Source organism: Bos javanicus, chromosome 22, assembly GCF_032452875.1.
Source record: "Bos javanicus breed banteng chromosome 22, ARS-OSU_banteng_1.0, whole genome shotgun sequence".
Classification (NCBI taxonomy): Eukaryota; Metazoa; Chordata; class Mammalia; order Artiodactyla; family Bovidae; genus Bos; species Bos javanicus.
Genome location: NC_083889.1, coordinates 30347752 through 30365897, shown reverse-complemented (window position 1 = coordinate 30365897; position 18146 = coordinate 30347752). Strand labels below are relative to the sequence as shown.

Genomic DNA, 18146 nt, shown 5'->3' with positions numbered 1-18146 from the left:
AGATTAAAATTCCTAGAGCAAACAGTTAAGCCAGGATGCCATTATGCAGGCTAAGCCTGGATGGATGTCTCCTCCACTGTGGGGCCAAGAGGCTGTCATCTTCCCCCCAGCAAGATCAGATTTCCTTCCCTCCCAACCGCCTCTCTGAGCAGCACGGCCAACATCTCCAGTGTGCTATTAATATCAATGAAGAGCCGATTCGATTTCCACTGAAGAAAACCCTTCCTATTCCGGCACAGACCTTCGGGGAGGACCCTGGCCTGGGTATAGACAATACAGCGGCAGAGTTTCACTGCTTTCTTACAGTTCGGTCTTGCACACTGTTTGAAAGCTTTTAGCAAACAATGGCAGCATTATCTCCAGGATAGTTACAAAACAGGATTAGGACAAAGAATAATAAAGCTGTTCTCTCTCTCTCTCTTTCTCTCTCTCCCTTTTTTGCCCCCCCACCCCAACCCCTAGTTCCCAAGAGCCTCTCTCTGCCAGTCGAACATTTCAGCCACATTTCCTAGGAGGCACCTGTACTTGTCTATTTCAACACCGCCAACAACTGACAAACGGCCCAGGAACCAGGATCAGAAAAGCGGCAAAGTAGCCTCTCAACATTTGGAAAACGAAACAAAAGTATGAGCCTTGGCTTCGCACACACTTACCCGTTCATGGTGAGGAAGGGAAGCTTTAAGGAGCCGGAGAGGCAATTTTCACACAACGGAAGAAAGTTGAGAGTTGGTGAAGGAGAAAGTGCAGGCGCTGGGAAGCCTGCGGGCTCCCGGGGCTCCAGGGCTGGCGGCAGTGTGAGCAGGGACTGAAGGTATGTGGGCTAAACACAACAAAAGCCACTGCCTTACTCTAGATTAAATATGCAGGAAGAGGCCCCTTTGCATAAACACAAACACTCAGCAAATGAATAACTGGCTCAATCAGACGCCCGCTGTGCCTTCTACCTGTCCTCTCTCTGACAGGAGACACCGCCTGTTCCAAGGGGACAAGGACTAAACAGGAGACAGTTAAACGTTCTGTTGCTATAATAACAATTAAAATGAATTGCATTCATTAGTAATTAAGAACTCACCCCCAGGTGGGGGGGTATAGGGCTGGGCTGGGCTGGGGTGGGGGGAATGCAGGGTTATCTCCAGCTACTCCAAAAAGAACTTGGCTTAAGACACAGCAGTGGATTATTCAACGAGAGGTTTAAATAATCAACATATTTTTCAGCCACAGTTTAAGGTCAGAAATACACCTCTTGTTTCTCTGATTTGCCCCATTATAAACCAATCCTTGTGAGTCTGTACCTACAGAAAAATCTGTCTCATCTATGTATAAATATTTTCATATATAAAATATATACATACATACACAAATATGTACAGGCATATACACATATATGCTCTCACATATAATATTCATTCATATCTAATTAAAGAGAAAAAAAAAAGAAAAAGTATCCCTTTACACTGTTTATAGTTTACTAATGATTTAAGAAAAATAATTTGAGTCTTCCAAAAATACACCCCAAACGTCTGCCTTTCAAATGTCATCAATCCATGACCACTCATTTAAAAACATTACCCATATATTAGAAAGAATGCTTTTAACTGAGTGGCCTCAACCACTTATAATTTCAATTAAATAACATAATTACAGTCAACAATTTTCTCCATTTCGGCAGAAAATATGCCATACCTCAACATAATTTGTCCTTAGAACCGAGGAATTTAAACATGAGGAAAAACATGCGGGCGCTAGGAATTCACTACTGCATTTTCTCAGCTTATGGAGTTAACTCACACTCACCTCTAACCTCTGACTGCATGTTCCAGCTACGTGTTGGTCTTAGTAACTTAATTATTTTTTAATAACTTTTGCAGTATTAAATGATTTCGATTGAGACATAAATAAGATTATGTTCGCCTACTTCCTTTTAATGCCACACATGACTTTGGGGGCAAATCTAACACTGCTGTTCTATAGGATGTATCTATATTATTATTGGACCAAAAAGAGGGTAGGTCACAGATTTTTCAGAGCCTCAGAGGATGCACCATAATTATGCCAGCTAAGGGAAATAACAAAGTGGCTTTCTATTTTCAAAGTGAGTTTTAGTTTACTAACACCACGCTGTTTCCTAGCTATATCATTCTGCCCCAAAAGGAAGAGAATATTACTGAAAAGATTTTTAAAAATTGTGTCACAAACCAAAAAGCCAGTCTTAAACATGTATTACAGTATAACACAAAGAGAAAATCTGAAAATTCCCAAAGCCCCCCAAAATAAAACAGGTTCTTTAAGAGGGGGTCCCAAGGAAACTGAAGATGCTATTCCTTTCCCTGTTTTGTCTTGAAATGACCTTCCAAGTCAGGTGTTAGATAACCCACTTTCATAGACGATAGTGATCTAACCTTGATGCAAATAAACCATAGAACAAAATTTAATCAGTATATCACTGTGAGAAAAGCCTTTGTCCATCCCAATGGAGCTTCTAATGACTGTTTTGGCAGTTCTGGCGGGTAGTTATGCTTCCCAGCTCATCTATATCTCATACTGGTTGAGCAAGCTAATGGAAATGCTGTTAGTGGAATCCAATATTAATGCTCTGTATCGTGCAAACCTGGATGCAACTGAATATATTATACAATTATAGGTAGTATCTAATTCCATAGGTATTAGATACTGTCCTCGAAATTAATATTTTAATGAGGACAGTGAAATAAAGACGACAGTCCAGGTAAGGGATCCATGCATTGTGGCCCCAGCTAAGCTCTTTGCCGCCACAGTGCTGGATCCCCGAGCAAACAACACAGACGTAGGGACTGTGACAAAGATCCGTACGCAAGCTTCAGATGCTGAGTGACACATACTGATGCACAGAGTCAAAGATGTCATCCTCACACCAGTGCCACTCACTGTAAGCTTGAGAGAGAAAGAAGAGGGGAAAATGGGGGACGGGGGAGGAGTTGCAGTCAGACCTCCAGAAAATAAACAGGGTGTACAGTTTCAAAGGCTGCAGACACAGACATTTCATTGTTCAAGCCAATTATCAGTGGAAAATAATAACAACAGATGGATTCAGAGTCACTGACTTTTCATATGCACTTCATCTCGGCGGAACAGATGATGAAACGCGAGAGCTATCTCAAAAAGGCAAAACATCTTTCAGTAAAAGAACTCTACGGTCCAGATGGGGACCTTCTAAGGCTGCTGATTATCTTCTTATAATGTTGTAAGATAGACTTACTAAAACATTTCAAGAACTGATCAGATATGATGCGTACAATGGCTTCATTATTGGAAGGAGTTGCCTCAGACTTATGACTAAACCAGGCAGAGATTTCAATAAGGTTAAGACTCTTAAGTTTCCTGTTTTCTCATTGGGAACCGCAGGTTCCAACTAAAAACTGGAAATTTGTGCACAACAGGAGAATAAACCATCGCCCAAGGATCCCACATTTGTGCTCTTCTCTTGTTTGAGCAGAAGGAAAAGAAAAAAAGAGAGAGAGACAAACTGGGACTGTGAAAAGGACATTAAATTATTCTGAAGCATTCCATCACGATGGGAAAAAAGAGCTCCAAAGCAATTCCTTATTAAAAACATTCAGTGATAAAATATCATCCTTTACTTACATTTAGAACATCTTAAATATTCCTTGCCACTGGTGACTGCAAAATATAATTTGCTTTCAGTAGGAAATAAATATAAATTTCAATGATGGTGTGAAAAACAGTTGCAATAAATGCCAAGCAAACACAAAGGCAAAAACCCACCAACCAACTCCACAGCATTCCCACTTAACTTAAATATCACCGAGTCAGACCTGCAGGTAAAATACAATAGGCAAACCACAACCTGACAACCTGCTACAAGAGAAAAAGTTAAAATCTCTCATCAGATAAACCTCATTCCTGGGATAACATGTAGCTGCACTGTCTGCATCCATCCGCCTGCCATCAGTTCTACCTTCCTGATTTTGCAAAAATCTCTGAATGGAACTAAAATGTGGTTGAAGTCACTGTGCTAAGAAAAAAGAAGAGTTAATCTCATTATTTACTAACATACTTAACATTTAAAAATATTTTTATGAACACACTGTTGACTTCACAAGTTTATAATGTAAGTAAAAAAAAAAATTTAAGAGCAAGGCTTTTCTTTCAAAGGACTCTGACAAAAGTAAATTCGTAGCAGAACATACAAGCATGAAGAAAATATCGCCAAGGGCCAAATTCTGCAACTGCTTTAAGAAGCAAACAAGAACACAAAAGATGTGTAATGCAACCATCTGGCTCGCCTCATACTTTATCAATGCCTCAACTTTCTCCCCCACCCCCTTAGCCAGCCCACACCAATGCCACAAAACCAAATGGCTTCACTTATGTTTCCTGCATGGCAAATTTACACAATGCACTCAGAATACAAAAGTTGGTTTTTACACATAAACTAGTGTCTTAACATTTGTCCTCACTTGAATGATTTTGTTATTACTTATTCAGTGCAGGCCTTCTTCAAAAAAACATGCAGAACCTCACTGTGATAAAGATGTCCACACCTGGATCCACCGGTTTAATCTCCACTATTTTGTGTTTTCTATGATAATCAGATACTAGATATAGACATCTGAAAAAAAGAACCCTAAAAATATCACAATTAAATCTTTACTTCTTTTCCCTTTTTGCTCTACATTGAAGGATGTCTCCCTAATTGATTATTTGAGATAACCAGACTCGCTTTTAGTCACTGCACTTGAATGTCAGCATGCCCAGTGCAATCTTTGCTTATTCTTTCAGCTCATTCTACACTTACTGAGCAACTACAGGGGTGTCAGGAGCTGGCTGGACAATGAGTGACCTAAATTGCCATTGTCCCATATGATAATAGAGACTGCCTGCTACATGAAACCAAGAATGCCACATTTTATAAAAAATCTTTCACACCAGATAGGCTGAAGCATTGTATTTATGTACATACTTATCTGGGCAGGCAGATACACTACATTTGAGAAGTCGCGGCACATCTCTAAGTATCCAATTGCTTTCAAAGGAAGGAATTAAGACTTTCAACAAATCACTTTTGGGTAAAATCAATACAGGCCAACATAAGTGATTCTCACAAACAGGCAACAATTAAAAATCACAATAATTAGGAAAGGGTCAGCCTCACAGGCCAACTCCCCTTTCTGCTATTCCGCAGGGGCAGGCCCCAGGCAGGGATCCTGGGGCAGGAAGGAGCTCTTGGCCAGAATTAAGACGTGCATGGCGGGGGCCACATCTGGTTTATTTCTGCTTTCTTGCTGACAATGGGTTTTCCCCTGCGTCCCTCTCCACGTTCCAGGATAAGAAGGCCTCGGCTATTTTCTCAAGGGACTGATTTTCGGTTCCCTTGTGGGTTCTGTCTGGGACCACAGAGGCTCCTGGTCTGGACGCCCTGGTAATCTTAGGACACACACAGCGAATCCAGCCACTGGGTGAGGGATTCCGCTAATTATTTAAACCTGCAGTCACGTCTGGCCACCAGTTGGCAGATGCGGCTTGTGGCTGCCTACCAGGCCTTAGGTTAGCACAGCTGGAGCCAGATGACAAGCTCTCGAAGACATTCTTCTCGTGGCCACATCTGGCTCCTGGCGGCTTCCATCTGCAGTGAAACATTTTGTTTGGTTTTTCTGGGAAAGTTTAGGCAACAGATAAAATCAGTCAGATTAATCTTGACTGCATGCATTTCAGTTTGGGACAAAATATCAGAATATAAACTCCATGAAGGCAAGGACTTCATCTGTCTTGCATGTCGTATTTTAGTAGAAAACAGGAGTAACACATGGTCATTGTTCAATAAATACATATGGAATCAACACTACATGAATCAGCATGTAAGTTGCATGAAAACAATCCTGTACTTCAATCCAGCACCTCTATCCTTCTATTGTACGTATAGCGGTAAACACTCCGGGTGCACATAGCAAAGACCCTCAAAGTGGCTCCAAAGTTGCATTTTACTGCAGGCACACTGGGGGAGAAAGACACTCAAGTGCTCACACAGTCACTAAGGGTGGGAAGACCTCCCAGCGATCTTTCCTTGAAAATAACCCCTCTCTCAGTATTACCCACACCCTGACTTTATTAGCCCTTAAACTACAAAACTTGGCAGCTCTGTGCCCACAGTGCTTACAAGTGACCCGAAAGTAGAAACTTACCTTTTGGCCATCAGAGAAATGCCAAACGATGAGGCAACTTTCCCTGGCTCCTTTTCATTCCATTTCCTTTCCCATGCCACTCTTCCTGAATTCTCTGACATTCGCAGGTCCCAGATCCCTTCTATATTCAACTTTGACTTATCTTTTTTTTTTTTTAAAGGTGTTTTTAAAATCAGTATAAGGCTTAAATTATGTACAACAAAATTCACCAATTTTATGTATATGATTTCATTAGTCTTGACAAAAGCATACAATTTTGTAATCACCACTGCAGTGTTACTGACATAGAACTTTCCCATTTTACACAGCTCACCATCTATCTGCGCCCACTAGAAATAGACTCAGAAACGCTGGTATAATTTAGAGCCCTACGAGGCTCACCCTCTCAGCTCCTTAGCTGTAAAGGATTCTGACACATACAGGACACTGTGTTAATACTGACACTAGGGAACCTTTCATCCTCCCAACAGTAAGGCTCTGCTGAATGCCCCCAGAACCCGACAAAGGAGGAGGACATTTGGGAGGAGCTTGGCATGGCTGCTTACATGTGATGCTCCTTCCACAATACAGCAAGTTAACTTTCCTAAAACAAGAATGGCTGAAATAGGCAGATGACTTTGACAAGCTCAGCATATGGTCTTCAACGAAGCAAAGCTACTCAGAAGGGCACTGGCTGAAGCTGCTGCCTGAACCCCCTCCGGCTCCCATTTCTGTCACGGAAAGCAGCAGCGGTGGGGTGGGGGGGTGGGTCTTCTCGCCTCAGTCTAAGTGTCTGAAAGAAGCTCTAAGTCCACCCTGGGGAACTGGGGATTCTCATTACCTGGGGAAGGAACAGCTCACCTTGTAAAAAGGTGAGCCAGGGACACCCCTGGAATACCCCTAAAATACCTCTCCTCCCTTGTTCTAGATTTTTGCAATGACTTTAAAAGGGAGAGAACACCTTTCCACAACCCCACAATCACAAGGAGAGTTGAAGACAATCAAGGGAGAAGCAACACAACAGGATGCAAAAGATACCCAGTGGTCCTTAGCTAAAAAGAGGCTATACTGTTAAAAACAACCAAAAGAAAACAGAAAACAACAACAACAACAATTAAACTAGGGGAAAACCTTGGCGATAGTGGTGGGGGGTCAGGGTAAAGGTGGCAAGGCCCAGGATGTACAAGATGAGTATCTTTATTTCTTAATGCTTCCTTGGGCTGTTTCAGTTAAGACTCAGTATTCTACAGAATAGCGCTCCACAGTACTATTTAGTCTTAGACAACACAGACCTCACAAGAACAGATTCAAGTCCAAGGGTTCAAAACTAAGTCTGATGCTTACTGGTCTTGTGAATTCAGGCAAGTTATAACACTTCAGTTCTCTCTCCCTCAGTGTCCTTAGCCACTAAATGGGCTGAATGACAGTACATAATGTGCTTTTGAGGAATAAATGCATTAACATACAAAAGTGCTTCAAAAAAACGTGTCTGGCACATAATGAGTGATAAAGAAATGATAGCCACTGTTATTCTAACCAGGGATAATGTAACTAAATCTAAAACTTTCCATGCTTGATTTCTATCATCTCTACAAGCTGTTAATAATTTCTGGTTCTGTGCCATGCTACAAGCTAGAAGAAAGGAGAGAATGTATATCCAAGTTTAAACTTAATGACACAGTGCTAAAATAAAATCAAAGTATTTATTCTTCCCTCTCAATATTAGCTGGAGAACTGCAGGTTTAAGATCAGGGTCTCACCTTCCCCAGTGGAGGGTAAATCATTAGCTACAAGAGATCTACCATCCAAGCAAGATGCAACTGCTCAGCCCACCAGCAACCAAAAAGGACTTTGGGGTGATGTTTAAAGAAGGTAAGAGAAGAATCTGGCCTGAAACCCAGAGATACTGAAACACATTTTCTAGTACTTTTCAAGTCTGTGCATATAGATTCTGTTACTGATTTAAGATCTTAAACAGTTTGTTTATTTTTTAAATGCCTTTCAGCTCACCTTTAATAACATGTTTCTTTGACTTGGCTGAACTATGCCTCAGAAGAATTACAAGCGGGAATACGGCTGGGTGAAAGGTTCAGTGAACTAATCCACACCTGGTCCATGTAAAAAAAGAAAAAGAAAAAAAGGCTCATATTTTCCATATAGAAACAAGTCTCTTTATGTGAACCAGGCTTTCTTTTATTTAATTGCTAAGGCACTTTCCATACCACACAATCTTTCATGAGCTTCTTCAGTGGGTGGGGAAAAGGCCATGGGACCCCCACCCAGTCATACCAAGGAGCTTTACCAGGGATGATGATGATGATGATGATGATGATAAAGCACAAACCCCACTTAGAATAGAAAGTGATCAATTTATTTTACGAGAAATTCCTCGACCAAGATTTACCAATGACAAAAGACAAGGATGTTCTCCAAAAAACTGACTGGGGACCAAATAAAATGTCTTGTATCTTCACGATCAAAATTCAGGTTTCTTCTATAGCCATTGTATGACTCGGGCATTTCAGTGGGAGAAACAAGGCTTAGATGGGAAAAATCTCCGATGAGAGATAAGAGCAAACTCACTGTAGAGCTGAAAGGCACCTGTGGGGGGCCAGGGGAGGGGTCCAGTCAAGACATCCCCTCCTGGGAAGTGGATTCAGTGTGTGACTGAGACCAAGTGCGTGGTGTGGCCAGAAGCAGAGACAAGAACCTTTGACTCCCAGCAAGTGTGCAAAAGCAAACGGCTCCAATGGCTGTTGGAAACATCAACCATGCTAAAAGGAGATTCTGGAGCAGAATCCTGTGAACAGCAAGGGTGCAAGAATATGAACACAGGAATCACAAATGTCCTATAAATTGTGCCATCTTGTTGCTTCTGAACTTGAATCGAAACAAGGTAACTTTCTTCTAGAAAGTCATTCACTTCAGTGTTCCAGGCATCTTGTTTTTTTCCTCCCTTAGTTTTATTCTTAAGAAAATGCCTTTTAAATCAAGTCTAATTTAAGATAAGTGGAAAAAGAGATTTTTTCCTCTTCCGTAGATAAGAGCAGTCAAAGTAAAGTGGAAAGAACATTTCTCTAGAAGACAAGAGAGTGGTTTCTACTCATGGATCCACCAATGACTCTGCTAGAATTTGCTAAGTCCCTTCCCTTCTCCAGACCTGTCTCCTTCTTGGGAAAAGGGTGTTAACTCAGGGATGATGTTCAACTGGTACTCAGTGGTTGCGTGATGGAGCTGTTCAAATACTTAAATAGCTGTCTACAGGCTGGGAAACAGCCTTTGGCTCTCTGCCCCCAATCTCTCCAAGTGCACATTTGGCCACTACCCTCCCTAGGATACTCAGAGGCCTGGAAGCAATGTCCTAGCAATGTGCCCAGCGCTCTGCCTGGTGTCCTTCCTGGGCGGCCGATGTCTGTGCCGTACCTGCCAGCCCTACTGACCAACAGCCCAGATGCTCCGAGAGGTCCTTTTCCATGGATATGATGTAAGGACCACGAAGACCAGCTTATGGATGGAGGACAACACTACCTGGGTCCCAATGAGAGATGGGAGTCCTAGAACAAGCAGAACAATACACCTACAATGGACCTACCTTCCTCCCCAAGTTACTTTCCCCACTTGGAGCACAGAGATGTGGGCCTGCAGTCAGGAGGCAAATCCATGGAATCTTAAGGCAAACCTTAGGGCTAAATTAGATTGCAAAACCTAGAAAGAAATTTATCATTGTGAAACAGCTCTAAGTAAAATCCTGAGCTCTGAGGGAAATTACGAACATGTAATCAAATTATATTTACCATGGAAATTTCTAATAGCTCAGACTTTCAACTCAGCTTTTACAACTCTTTAGGAGAAGAAGTAATTCTCTATCCAATGTTCCAAATTTCTACAGCAGAAGTGAGGCATTAAACACAGTGAAATGTACAAGAACACAAAAAAATTCCCATTATTGTCGTTTCCTTCAACCCCGTGTGCCTTCTTTGCCACCATTACTCAAAAGTCACTCCAACTTCTTGCTGGCTGACATGACGCCATGCTGTCACTTGATCAGGTGTGGGGTACCACATGGTATGAATAAATACTTATCCACAACCGCATATTAAATGGGAATTCGCAAAGGCAAGCTCTGCAGACAAAGACGTTTCTATATAGAAATATTAACTAAGAATTTGAGTAAATGGCCTCACCGGGGAAAAAAAAAAAAAGTTCTGAAGTAGCAATATAAACTATATTTAATAGTAACAAAAAATATTTTCCTTTTGGGAAAGCAATTTGGGCTTCTAAAAGTTACTGCCTTCCACGTGACTGAATTCTTCCATTTCCTAAAACACAGATGCTAGGCCCCCCAATTCTGCCTTGTGAGAGTCCACTTTTTAGACCTGTCTTCTCCCAAATATAATACTCAAGTAAAAAATGATTTTGAGGCTTTTTTTTCTCCCCCACCAACAATTGTTATTTTCTTAAGCGTTTGAGTATCACAAGTCCCAAAGAACATATGTTCCCAAGGAAGGGAAAAAAAACGGGCTCTAGAACTAATACACAATGAAAAATAAATTTAAAGCAGCCTTCTGGTCTGACATAAGAATATAAAAATGATATGAGCAAGAACAGCTTAGTTTACATACTTTTCAGTCACAGCTGCTGCTCTAAAACCACAATACCTTTAAAATGACATTTTAAGGAAACAGATACAGCAAGGCTGCAGCCGTAGCTGGATGAAGCTAATGCTGAATTCAAGGGGCTTCTCTTTCTTTGCACTTACTTTATATAACCCTGCACACTGGCACAATTAAGAGGAAAAGAGAGAGTCACTTTTAAATAATGTCATGATAAATCAAGAGAATAACAAATAGTTTTTACCCAGTAAGATTCTTTTTTTTTTTTTCTTTTTCCTTTAAAATCACCATACTCAGACATCAAAATGGAGTTTCAGGGACAGAAGGAACAAGTCATTTCTTCTTGGTTAATATTTAATTGGGTGCTAAAGATTCCTTGGAGAGACCTCTGCACCTCCAGTGACAAGGCGCACAAGAGGCTCCTCTCTCTGTAAGAGATTCAGGCCCTTCCCTGAATAAACGAAAATAACATACAATTAAATCAGACTGTTCAATTAATAAATTACTTCGGTGGACCTCACAGGCCAAGTCCTATTTAATTACATAATTTAAAAAATATTTGCACATTGCAATCACCGAAATTGGCTTTGAGGTTTCATAATACACACTTAACACTTGAGTTAGAGAACAAATTTATTTAATAAATGCAGGCCTAAGAGCTAGAAGGCCATACCACTCACATTGCAAAATCACTTAGCACATCCTCAGAAAAAGCAAATAAACTTTTCCACTATTTAGACGTGGGCTGCTGTTGAATGTCAGGAGAGGTTGGCTGATTTTCTTCTGCATTTTCTCTGTCATGTATTGCCTGTAAATCTGACCATTTTGAGAGGTAATTAGAATAGAGCTAATGGACAAAATGGTTCCAGTTAAAGATAAATTAAAGATAAACTAAGGTGGAAGATGTCAAGAACCCGGTAGTAAAACCCTCTTCAGAGTAAAACAAAGAGAAGTCGTATTACTGCCCCATTTTTCACTTCTTAGAATCCCAAAATACACCATAAATTAACAAGGTTCCTGAGTGTAAAGACGCATTCCATTAGGGAAGAACACACAAATTTAGGGGTGAGAAGGACATTCGTAAAAAGGATAGAATTACATGGTGTCCAAAAAGAGGGCAGAGACATTTTAAAGTGACTGTATTTCTTACAGTTGTATTGGGGTCAGTGATACTGCCATTAAGTGAATTTTCTAGAAAACCACTTGACCACACTGGCACCACAACTTGTTTAGCCCTCACATTTTGATGGAAATCGTTGTCAGACACATATACTTTCAATAACCATTGCAAGCTTAATATCCACCATGTCCTCAGAGCTTTTGTGTGAAGCTAATAACTCTATTTATACCGAAAGCCACCATAACAATGCTGTTATTTTCATTTGTGGGTCTTCCCAACCTGCTAAGCCTCCACGTGCCTGTTCTGCTTTGCTCCCCAAAACATCCAACTTACTGCCAGTTAAAAAGTTTCTCTCTGAAACTTAGAGAATTTAAATAACACTTAAGGAAGAGATTTTGGTGAGACTTTGAAATCTCTCTTACAGAACAAAATTAGGAGATTCACTTCTCAGTCCCCAAGTCCCCTTTCCTCTCTTCCCTTACACGAATTTCTGGAAAGCACTGGCTACACTGGCATTCTCCATGGGTTCACCTCCCATACCTCCCTTGGTCCTCACCACGGCTCTGTTGCTAAGGTTACTGAGCCTCTCCTGATTTGGTCCGTTGGCCAACTCTCTCTTCTCAAATCCTTCAGCTCTCCAACAGTCCGCCCTAGGCCCTGGCCATGCATTAACCGCCAGCTTCTTCAGGTCCCAACAAGTCCCCCTTCCACACCCCATGGAATGTCCCCACCATCCACCCAGTAAGTGAGGCCAAACATTACCGAGGCAGCTTTGATGCCTCCTCTGCCATATTCAATAACCAAATCTGTTCATTTATATTTTTCCTTTTCTTCATCCCGACCAAGATTACCAGCCCATACAAGAGAGCCTTATGTCAACTCCTACAATGGCCTTCTGGGGTTTTTTTTCCTGCCTTTGTATTTAGTATCCTCAAAACAATCTATATGGAAGACACCTGATCTTCTAAAATGCAACTCTACAAAGTTTTTTCAATTCTCAGATAGTTCCTTCACTCTCATCTTACTATTTTGACACTGGGAGGGATGTCAAAATTGATGGAGCAGTTTAATGCCACAGATTTCCCAGATGCATATTCCACCTCTGCTTTAAAAGTTCTTAGAGTCCTGAAGGCCAGGAAGCCAAGGTGAAATGTACAAAGGTACTCAGAACACCTTTCGCGTTGGTGGCCCTGCCTGACTTTCATTCTACCATCAACAGGCACTGTAATAACATATAACAATGCATACTCTGCAGTCTCCCAACCCAGAGTCTTGGCACAGATCACCCATCACTCTGTCCTGCTTCTCCTAGACAGGGCTCACCTGTCCCAAGTGACTCACGCATAAACAAGTGCCACTTCCTCCAAGAAGTATTCTCTGTTCTCTCTTGAGATCTATGAGCCTGTGACTGGTTCCATTTGAATACACTGTTTGTTCTAGTATAGCAATGATTTCATTTTATTACAGTGCTTTGTCTAATCAATAGTTTTGCCTGGTAACCTGGATGATCATTCTATTTAAAACCACTTCATGTATCTCCTTTAAAAAATGTTTACTGAGGCATAATCAACATACATTATATTAGTTTCAGGTATACACATCATCTCTACTTGAACGAATAAAGTTGATGAATTCTACAAACAAAGGCAATGACAACAATTCTATGGTTCCTTCATAAAATGGCCTCTTCTCTTTAATTCCTCTGCACACTAAAACTGTTCAGCAAGGTGACATCAAGCAGATCACATCTGTGTAATATTTGTTCAAAACACTGAAGATACTAGAAATGTTATCATGGATGACAATTATGTGAATAGCTGAGATATAATCTGGACAAAAAATCCTATGTTCTGTTGAAGTAACATCACCTTACTATTCATAATACACTGCAAAGGAAACAGGATGAGCAGGGAAGCTATAAGGATTTAATCAAATAGACTTCTTATAAATAAAAATTGAGATTCACTATCCACCAAAATGCAATTACCCTCCCCCTACTGACAATGTCCTAATTTAGACTCTGCACACAAAAAGCTTTCAGGTTATAAGACAGTTTTACATTAAGGTCTTAGATGAACCTCAATGCCATTCACTCTTCCGGATCTGTCATTTGCTAAACTTCAGCTTTAATTATATCATCACCTATCCCACCTCCAGCAGCGCAAACTTTACAGTCAATCTTCAAAACACTGGTAAAGGAACAGCCATGATGGGTCAAAACTGAGAACTGCTATCTTTGGCAGATTTGGTAATGGTGTTAAAACAAGAATCCTGGTGGCACCAGTCAACAATAGCCTCAGACTCAAGAAATGGCATCACTTAAGTGAAGAAAGGATAAAAGCCAACCTCTGGAAATGAGAAATGACCAGATGGGCTATGAACAACAAATAAGGCAACAGAACATTCTGTCTGGGATTGATACTTTCAGAGACCCGGAAATAAAAATGTCAGAGAAAGATGTGTCACATAGGAGGAACTGGATGAAGGTGATCAAAAGATATAAATTCCCAATTATAAGACAGACAGCTACCAAGGAATGTAAGGCACAACATGATAAATATAACTAAAACTATAATATATTATGGAGAAGGCAATGGCAACCCACTCCAGTACTCTTGCCTGGAAAATCCCATGGACAGAGGAGCCTGGAGGGCTGCAGTCCATGGGGTCACTAACGGTCAGACATGACTGAGCGACTTCACTTTCACTTTTCACTTTTATGCATTGGAGAAGGAAATGGCAACCCACTCCAGTGTTCGTGCCTGGAGAATCCCAGGGACGGGGGAGCCTGGTAGGCTGCCGTCTACGGGGTCACATAGAGTTGGACATGACTGAAGCGACTTAGCAGCATCAGCAGTATAATATATTATATATGAAAGGTGTCAAGAAGTAAATCCTATGAATTCTCATCATGGAAAGTTTTTTTTTTCTACTTCTTTAATTTTTATCTATATGAGATGATAGATGTTCCCTATATTTATGATAATCACCTCATGATGCATGTAAGTCAAATCATTACACTTGTACACCTTAAATGTACACAGTGCTGTATGTCAACTATATCTCAATAAATGTGGAGGAAAAATGCAAGTAAATACTGATAGACATAACAAAAATAAACACTGTGTGGTTTACAGTGTAATAAGAGGTAACTTTTAAAATTCAGCTCTATCCCTATCTATGTACATCAATGCCCCCATTGACCTGGCATCACCAACAGGTCACAGGCAAACTGTTCCAGCACCACTTACTGGTTGTGTGGCCTTGAATAAATCAATGGACTCAGGATCTGGGCTTCAGTTTCTTAACACTCAAAGGACAGAGTTGAACTAGAACTAGATGTTACTAAGGGGTCCTCCCAGTTTGAAGATTCTATGAATACATCACATTCTGAAGAGCAGAAAGTGTACATATAATTTATAACTTTTAGCATTTACATATGCACTAATTTGTATAACATTTTCATTTATATTCCAGAAATGCTATCTATTCCTGAGATTAGATACATACAATTCATAAATTATACAGATTTCAAAAAAAGTTATACACACATATTTTCTTTTGTTAAATTTGTTAATTGAAAAGACATATTCAACATATTGTTTAGTCCTGAATTTAGTAATTCCAGTGCCTACAGGGACAGAGGCTCACATTAATGAGTAGAGAAGCCCAGAGTAGAATGACAAGTTCTAGCCCAGGCCCCAGCTAAAAGGAGCAGCCACTCCACTGTGGATCCAGTGTTGTTCTACTTTTTCCACAAAACCCAGAAACCCAGACCGTTTCAGGTATAATCTATTGATATTCAAACATTGGAAACCAACACCAACTCAACCGGCCTGAAGCTGTCAGACTGCACACTGCCCGAAAGTGTGCCATCTTCTGTGACTTTTCAACCTGAAAACATAAAGCATGCAGAAGCCAGAAAGAAGGCCTTAGGACAGTTCAGACCACTGGGTTTAGTGTAAGCAAGTCAGAACACCACCACCAGCCTGGGACTTGCAGCTTCCTTTACTCAGAGTGCCCATAATACAATTTCCTACAAAACACATTAATTTTTATGAAACGTTTGTGAGGGGTTTGGAAGATCACCCCTGGTAAATGAATTCTTTGTGCACCAAATATCAGGTGGACTTTAACATTTCAGGATAAGAATGTGATGATTTTTATTCTGCTGACAGTGGCCAATAGCCCTGAGTGTATTCAAAATAGAAAACTGCTTTATTTAGCAGCAATACTGCTCTATTTCCTGCTTTCAAAAAGGAGGAAAACCCTTCTCTTTTTATTATACTGTTTGTTTGTTTGTTTTAATGTTAATACTAAGCAATCTGGCACACATTAGCAGGAAGAGGCCAATCGTACATGGAATATATCACTACCCTCATCTTCAAAGCATAATGAAATGTGATCTTCTACTATCAGATATTACCTTAAAACCAGTGCTATGGTGCAAAGGAGAAGCACTGCTAATAAGAAGGAGTCTGTATTCAGGAAGGCTGCCTTGTACTATCCAATGAATTCAAGGGGGGCGGGGGGAAATTCATGAGCAAAAGCATAAAAAGAACACTACATGGAAAACAACAGTCCAGTGATACCTGTAATCGGGCTTTCGATGATGCCCCCAAACAGCCAGTAGCAACGTGGGTTTTGAGTTCTCCCTATGATGGCTGTGATGGCTACAGTAAGGTGATGGCACTCTGGCTTGTAACACAAAATGTATAACAGTTATTCACAAGGGAGGGAATGTATTTTTAAAGGTGGAAAAGAGTAAATGAGAATTTGGAGTGAGGGATTATAGCACATGATTTCAGTTTGTCTAAGTAAAAAGTAACAGAGGCTTCCTCTTTAAATTATCTACTTTGAGAAAGCCTTTCTTGTCACGTTCTCTAGGCATATGTCTTAGGTGGGTAAATATTGGGATAAATTTTAAGCAAATTTCTAAACTCCATGTGCAATTGAGAGGAAAGGGGAAATCAAAGGATGAAGAAGTTTAGGAAGTTGGGTTGTATGAGGCTGTCTGGTACAGGAGGGGAATGAATTTTAAATCTGGGTTGACTCCCAGGAAAGACAGAAAGAGGTGATAAAGCCACCCTAGCAGCAGTGGAAGTCAGAAGAAAAGGGATAATTAAAGCAACACTTCATGTGTCCCAACATGACACTGTTCTTATTCCCATTTAACAGATAAGGAAGCTAAGAACGTGCAAGATAACAAGGCCCAAGTCATACAGCTAATAAATAGTGTGGCACAGATTCGAATCCCACTGTCCTTTCTAGAATGCAAGATCTCAACCACCATGCTTTGCTGCCTCCAAAACTTGGAGGCCACAGGCAAATACTGAACAAAAGCAGGTAAGGACCACAAGGGAAGTGAGAAGAGAAAAAAGGATGCCTTCTTGTAAAGCCTGAGGCCTCTTAAAGGAGGAGGAATTGAATGGGAAGAAATGACAGCCCTGCTGTCACTCCAAGGAAAGAAGTGAGGCAGACTCATGTACTGAAGCAGGTTTGCCAGCTGCAACATGAAGGTCACCTGCTCTCCTTCTCAGCTGGCCAACTGCAAGAGAATTGGACTATGTTTAAATATGTACTCATAAATCATGACATCTAACCATCAATTTCTCAAAGTTATAAACAGATGGCCGACTATAAAGGGAAGTTCAATTCTACCATATGTAAGTGTGCACACATGCATGTATGTATTTAAACATACATTACCTCTTGAGAAACCTGTATGCAGGTCAGGAAGCAACAGTTAGAACTGGACATGGAACAGCAGACTGGTTCCAAATAGGAAAAGGAGGACGTCAAGGCTGTATATTGTCACCCTGCTTATTTAACTTATATGCAGAGTACATCATGAGAAACGCTGGGCTGGAAGAAGCACAAGCTGGAGTCAAGATTGCCAGGAGAAATATCAATCACCTCAGATATGCAGATGACACCACCCTTATGGCAGAAAGTGAAGAGGAACTAAAAAGCCTCTTGATGAGAGTGAAAGAGGAGAGTGAAAAAGTTGACTTAAAGCTCAACATTCAGAAAACTAAGATCATGGCATCTGGTCCCATCACTTCATGGGAAATAGATGGGGAAACAGTGGAAACAGTGTCAGACTTTATTTTTCTGGGCTCCAAAATCACTGCAGATGGTGACTGCAGCCATGAAATTAAAAGATGCTTGCTCCTTGGAAGGAAAGTTATGACCAGCCTAGATAGCATATTCAAAAGCAGAGACATTATTTTGCCAGCAAAGGTCCGTCTAGTC

General features: G+C 40.7%; 1 protein-coding gene across 23 annotated transcripts in view; it reads right to left on the bottom strand.

Annotated features, from left to right (window-relative positions):
• The window catches only part of FOXP1 (forkhead box P1), a 627865-nt gene that overhangs the window by 345110 nt on the left and 264609 nt on the right, over positions 1-18146 (bottom strand). For 3 of the 23 annotated variants that reach the window (XM_061397369.1, XM_061397372.1, XM_061397363.1), the window contains exon 5: positions 8169-8266. The exons of 17 other annotated variants lie outside the window; for them this stretch is intronic. The gene's annotated coding sequence lies outside the window, so the exon portion shown is untranslated. Of the gene's footprint in view, positions 1-653; positions 4312-8168; positions 8267-18146 lie in introns of those variants that run through there. 3 more of the 23 variants (XM_061397373.1, XM_061397374.1, XM_061397376.1) reach the window with 1 other exon arrangement.